The sequence below is a fragment of the Mobula hypostoma genome, chromosome 12 (assembly GCF_963921235.1).
Source record: "Mobula hypostoma chromosome 12, sMobHyp1.1, whole genome shotgun sequence".
Lineage (NCBI taxonomy): Eukaryota > Metazoa > Chordata > Chondrichthyes > Myliobatiformes > Myliobatidae > Mobula > Mobula hypostoma.
Genome location: NC_086108.1, coordinates 80,875,159 through 80,881,158, shown reverse-complemented (window position 1 = coordinate 80,881,158; position 6,000 = coordinate 80,875,159).

Sequence of the window (6,000 nt, the reverse complement as noted above, 5' to 3'; positions counted from 1 at the left end):
GAAAATATCAAGACCTGAAGAGCTTCTTGAATTTATTGTTCGGTATGGAGATGAGAGCATCTTCCCCAATCTTCACATTGCTATTCAGATAATGCTAACCAGTTGTGAGAGATCATTCAGCAAGTTAAAACTAATACTTTCGTATTTGAGAGCCTCCATGGGTCAAGGCAGACTCTGTGATCTTGCTCTGCTGAGTGTAGACAGAGAAGAAACTGAAAAAACTGACTTTGATCACATCATAGACCAATTTGCATCAGTAAAAGCAAGGAAAGTGCAGTTATAATTTTCATGTAGTGCCATAATTTGTTAATTAAAAGATTAATGAGCTTGACTTGTATTTTTGAGCTGATATTTTCAGCACGGACTAGAAGGGCTGAGATGGCCTGTTTCCGTGCTGTAATTGTTATATGGTTATATTATGGTAAAGTTATCCAAAAGATGGGTGTCAGGTGTTTGGACAGGAGCGCAATTGTGATAGGTGCTATTTGCCATAGATACACCCCTGTTCCCCCGACTTTTTATTCTGCAGCCTTCTCCCTTCCTTCTCAGTCCTGAAGGAGGGTCTCAACTTATTCATTTTCATTGATGCTGCTTGACCTCTTGAGTTTCTCCAACATTTTGTGTATGTTGTCCATTAATATATTGTGTTGTTGCCACATCAACAGGAAATTAGCCTGATTCATGCTAATCGTTGACTGGTACTTCAGCACTTTCATGGAGGGAAAATAGGATTGCCCACAAACAATCGATGAGTTAAATCAAGAAACAACCTCATATAGAGATTAAACTACTTTCTATTTGGCCAACGGTAAAAGAACTTACATTCATCGATATTTAATGATTGATTGGTTAATAGGGAAATTGGCATTCTTACACACGATGCTGGGAACATCTAGAAGAACCTGTTTATGACAATAAAATACCAATATTACCACAGAAACATCCTGGAAAATCTTCATTCCATCCAACAGAGTGACATAGACATTGAGTAAGAAAGAATTTGCACAGTTTTTTTCATTTACATATGCAATTAAACACAAAATCTGGAAGTGTCAGTTTGATTTTATCTACTCTGCACCTTGCCTAAAGTAGGCACATCAAAGGCATGAGAAGGAAATGTTTATTCACTGTAGGTTCATAAAACACAAGAATATCTAGAGCCAGTTTGTGCAAATTGTACAGGTTTCTTCTTTAAGGACATGATAGGTCTACATTGCTCAGGCAAACACTCTGACGCTTAAAAATAACTTAACACCTGTTGTGCCTCAGTCTTCCAAATCTTCATTTCTGTTGGAGATTATAAAGTCAATTAATTTTTAAAAAATTATCTTTTAGTCACAGATGCTCTCTCTTTTAACCACATCAGTCTCTCTCTCTTTTAAAGTTTCCTTACCTTATCTCTATGTGCTTTGATTGCTTTGTACATACATGGGACTGTTCAAAAGGATATTTCAGTATCTTCTCTGCACATTATAGCGTCTTAATTATATTTAGTGATCAAAAGGGCTATGCAGCTGAATTTTTAGGAAGTTGTGTTGTTTATAAAGTTTGTATAGGTCCCAGCTTCCTTGTGGAGAACATCATTGAGTACGTTGCCGTGCAAACACCCACCAAGTGATTGAATGGTGCAGTAACCAAATGAAATAGAGACAGATTTTCATTTACCATGAACCATAAAACTTGGGTCATTATTTAATGAACTACACAGCCTGGGACCATGTCCTATGTTAATTAAAGCCAAGAAATGCAATTGGACTCCAAATTACCAGTCTTTAGCATTAAATCCTACATTTTTGAGGGACTTTCACAAAGATCTTTGACTTTATGTTGGGAATCAATTCCTTGTGAGATCATTCTTTATATCAATTCTAAATTTATTTTTATTGAATTCATAGTCTCTCTCCTAATGGCAAAATCTGTTCTGAAGTGATTTTCCATTTTACTTTTTCCAAACCATTGGCAATTGGCCATTGCATTCTCATAACCACGTACTGGAATTTTTTTCTTTCTGCCCAGATAGTTGCATCTGTTTCCTGCTTACCCTTTTTTTTGTTGAGAAGTTTCTTCATACTTGTTTTGTCCTCATGGTATCCATGAATGAAAAGGAAATAATCAAAACAGTCTGAAGTAAACTATTTTAATTATTCCTCTGCCATCAAAGAGAACATGATTATAAGATAATTACTGTACATTCCATTATCATTAAGCCAATGAATGTCAAATAGGAGTTGAGGTGTGATCAGTGTGTATAGTATAGAAGACATATTATCATTCATTAATCAATTACTGCAATGACTCATTTTCCATTGTTTCATTTCTCTATTGATCCTTTTCCATTTTTGCCGAATAAGTGGAATGACATTATTAAAATATAGAATACTATTAGAGGAAATGTATTTTGCTTCATCATCACTTTCAAGGGAAGACAGTTTCAGCTCTGACCTTGAACTTAAGACATGAAAGACCCCCTGGATCAAGGATGCCCAGCCCACTAATTGAGAGTCAATTCAGATTTATCTGCACACACATCTTTTGGGAATATTAGAAGCTTTGCAGGCAGTATGTTGAAGTATTTTCTCATATTTTCAGTGAAATAAGCACAATATACATGTCACAGGTCTCAAACACATTTATCTATTGGCCAGTATTTGTTTTAATATTCATTATTTGGCATGGGGCTTGTCAGCCGTGGTTGTTAGCTCACCTGAATGAGAGAGGGCAAAAATGCTCTAGGTAGAGTTCACCTCCTCCCGCAAAACACAGTCTATTGTTCTTTCTTTTTTATATTTGCTCAGAGCAGTGGAGATGACAATCAGAGTCATGGAGAGGTTGTGAAGACATGCTGTTAAGACCCTCAGACAAAGTCAGGAACCAAAAGATTGAGCATGGTGCGACTAATGTCCTGAGCTGTGTATATTTCTATGCAAGAAGTGTCGTAGAAAAGACAGATCAGCTCAGGGCATGATCAACACCTGGAATTATGAAATGGTAGCCATTAGTCTTAGTCATAGTCATAGTCATAGTCATACTTTATTGATCCCGGGGGAAATTGGTTTTCGTTACAGTTGCACCATAAGTAATAAATAGTAATAAAACCATAAATAGTTAAATAGTAATACGTAAATTATGCCAGGAAATAAGTCCAGGACCAGCCTATTGGCTCAGGGTGTCTGACCCTCCAAGAGAGGAGTTGTAAAGTTTGATGGCCACAGGCAGGAATGACTTCCTATGACGCTCTGTGTTGCATCTCAGTGGAATGAGTCTCTGGCTGAATGTACTCCTGTGCCCACCCAGTACACTATGTAGTGGTTGGGAGACATTGTCCAAGATGGCATGCAACTTGGACAGCATCCTCTTTTCAGACACCACCGTCAGAGAGTCCAGTTCCATCCCCACAACATCACTGGCCTTACGAATGAGTTTGTTGATTCTGTTGGTGTCTGCTACCCTCAGCCTGCTGCCCCAGCACACAACAGCAAACATGATAGCACTGGCCACCACAGACTCGTAGAACATCCTCAGTATCATCCGGCAGATGTTAAAGGACCTCAGACTCCTCAGGAAATAGAGATGGCTCTGGCCCTTCTTGTAGACAGCCTCAGTGTTCTTTGACCAGTCCAGTTTATTGTCAATTTGTATCCCCAGGTATTTGTAATCCTCCACCATGTCCACACTGACCCCCTGGATGGAAACAGGGGTCACCTCAGGTCTACCACCAGCTCCTTAGTCGTTTTCACATTAAGCTGCAGATAATTCTGCTCACACCATGTGACAAAGTTTCCTACCATAGCCCTGTGCTCAGCCTCATCTCCCTTGCTGATGCATCCAACTATGGCAGAGTCATCCGAAAACTTCTGAAGGTGACAAGATTCTGTGCAGTAGTTGAAGTCCGAGGTGTAAATGGTGAAGAGAAAGGGAGACAAGACAGTCCCCTGTGGAGCCCCAGTGCTGCTGATCACTCTGTCGGACACACAGCGTTGCAAGCACACGTACTGTGGTCTGCTAGTCAGGTAATCAAGAATCCATGACACCAGGGAAGCATCCACCTGCATCGCTGTCAGCTTCTCCCCCAGCAGAGCAGGGCGGATGGTGTTGAACGCACTGAGAGAATTCAAAAAACATGACCCTCACAGTGCTCGCTGGCTTGTCCAGGTGGGTGTAGACACGGTTCAGCAGGTAGACGATGGCATCCTCAACTCCTAGTCGGGGCTGGTAGTGAGACTGGGCTGCAAGAGGGACAGTACTGATAGCTCAATATTCCCGGGTTCTGTTGTTTTTGACATAACAGAGCGGGAGGGATTAAAGGAGGAGGGATGGCATTACTAGTCAGGGAAAATGTCACAGCAGTGCTCAGTCAGGAGAGACTGGAGAACTCATTTAGTGAGGCTTTATAGGTGGAACAGAGAAATAAGAAAAGTATGACCATGTTAATGGGGCTATATTAGAGATCACCCAGCAGTCTGAGGGATTTAGGGGAACAAATTCGTAGAGCGATTGCAGACTGTTGCAAAAACATAGATTGTTATAGTAGGTGACTTTAAGTTTCCACATATAGACTGGGACTTCCATACTGTAAAAGAACTAGATGGGATGGAGTTTGTTAAATTTGTTCAAGAAAGTTACCTTAATCAGTACATGGAAGTCCCAATGAATGTGTGATTAGGGAATGAAACAGGAGAGGTAGCAGAAGTTTGTGTAGGGGAACACTTTGCATCCAGTGATCACAATGCCATTAGTTTCAAAGTAAATCTGCAAATATATAGGTCTGGTCCTTAAGTTAAGATTCTAAATTGAAGAAAGACCAATTCTGATTATCTCGAAAGGATCTGGCAAGTGTGGATTGTGACGGGCTGTTTTCTGGCAAAGATGTACTTGGTAAGTGGGAGGCCTTCAAAAGTGAAATTTTGAGAGTACAAGGCCTGTAGGTGTCTTTCAGAATGAAAGGTAAAGATAACAAAAATAGGAAACTTTGGTTTTCAAGAGATATTGAGGCCCCAGTTAGGAAAAAAGGGGTGTATAGCAGCTGTAGGCAGGTAGGAACAAATGAGGTGCTTACGGAGTACAAGAAATGCAAGAGAACACTTAAGAAAGAAATCAGGAAGGCTGCAAAAAGGCTTTAGTTTGCTCTAGCAGACAAGGTAAAGGAGAATCCTAAGGAGCTTTATGGATTTGTTAAGAGCAAAAGGATTGCAAGTGACAAAATTGGTCCTCTGGAAGATCAGAATTGTAATCCATTTGTGGAACCAAAAGAGATGAGGGAGATCTTAAATTTTTTTTTTGCATCTCTATTTACTCAGGAGAAAGACACTGAATCTATAGAAGTGAGGCAAAGTGACAACAACTTCTTGGACCCTATACAGATTACCGAGGAGGAAGCGTTTGCTGTCCAGAGGCAAATTCTGGTGAATAAATCCCCAGGGCCTGATAAGGTTTTCCCTCGGATCCTATGTGAGATAAGTGCAGAAATTGCCAGGGTGCTAACAAAGGTATTTAGATCTTCCTTGGCAGCAGGCACGGTACCAGAGGATTGGAGGATAACTAATTTTGTTCCATTGTTCAAGAAAGGCTCCAAAAATAGACCAGGAAACTATAGGCCAGTGAGCCTGACGTCAGTGGTGGTAAAGTTATTGGAAGGTATTTTGAGAGAGCAGATATATAAGTATTTTGAAACACATGGATTGATTACGGACAGCTAGCTCAGCTTCATGCATTGTAGATCATGTCTAACCAATTTTATTGAGTTTTTCATGGAAGTTACCAGGAAAGTTAATGAAGGCAAAGCAATGGATGTTGTCTATGGGGACTTTAGTGAGGCATTTGACAAGGTCCCGGATGTAAGGTTGGTCAAGAAGGTTCAGTTGCTTGGTTTTCAAGATGAGGTAATACATTTGATTAGACGTTGGCTCTGCAGGAGAAGCCAGAGAGTGTTAGTAGATGGTTGCCGCTCTGACTGGAGGCCTTTGACTTGTGGAGTGCCCTAGAGATCAGTGCTGGGTCCAT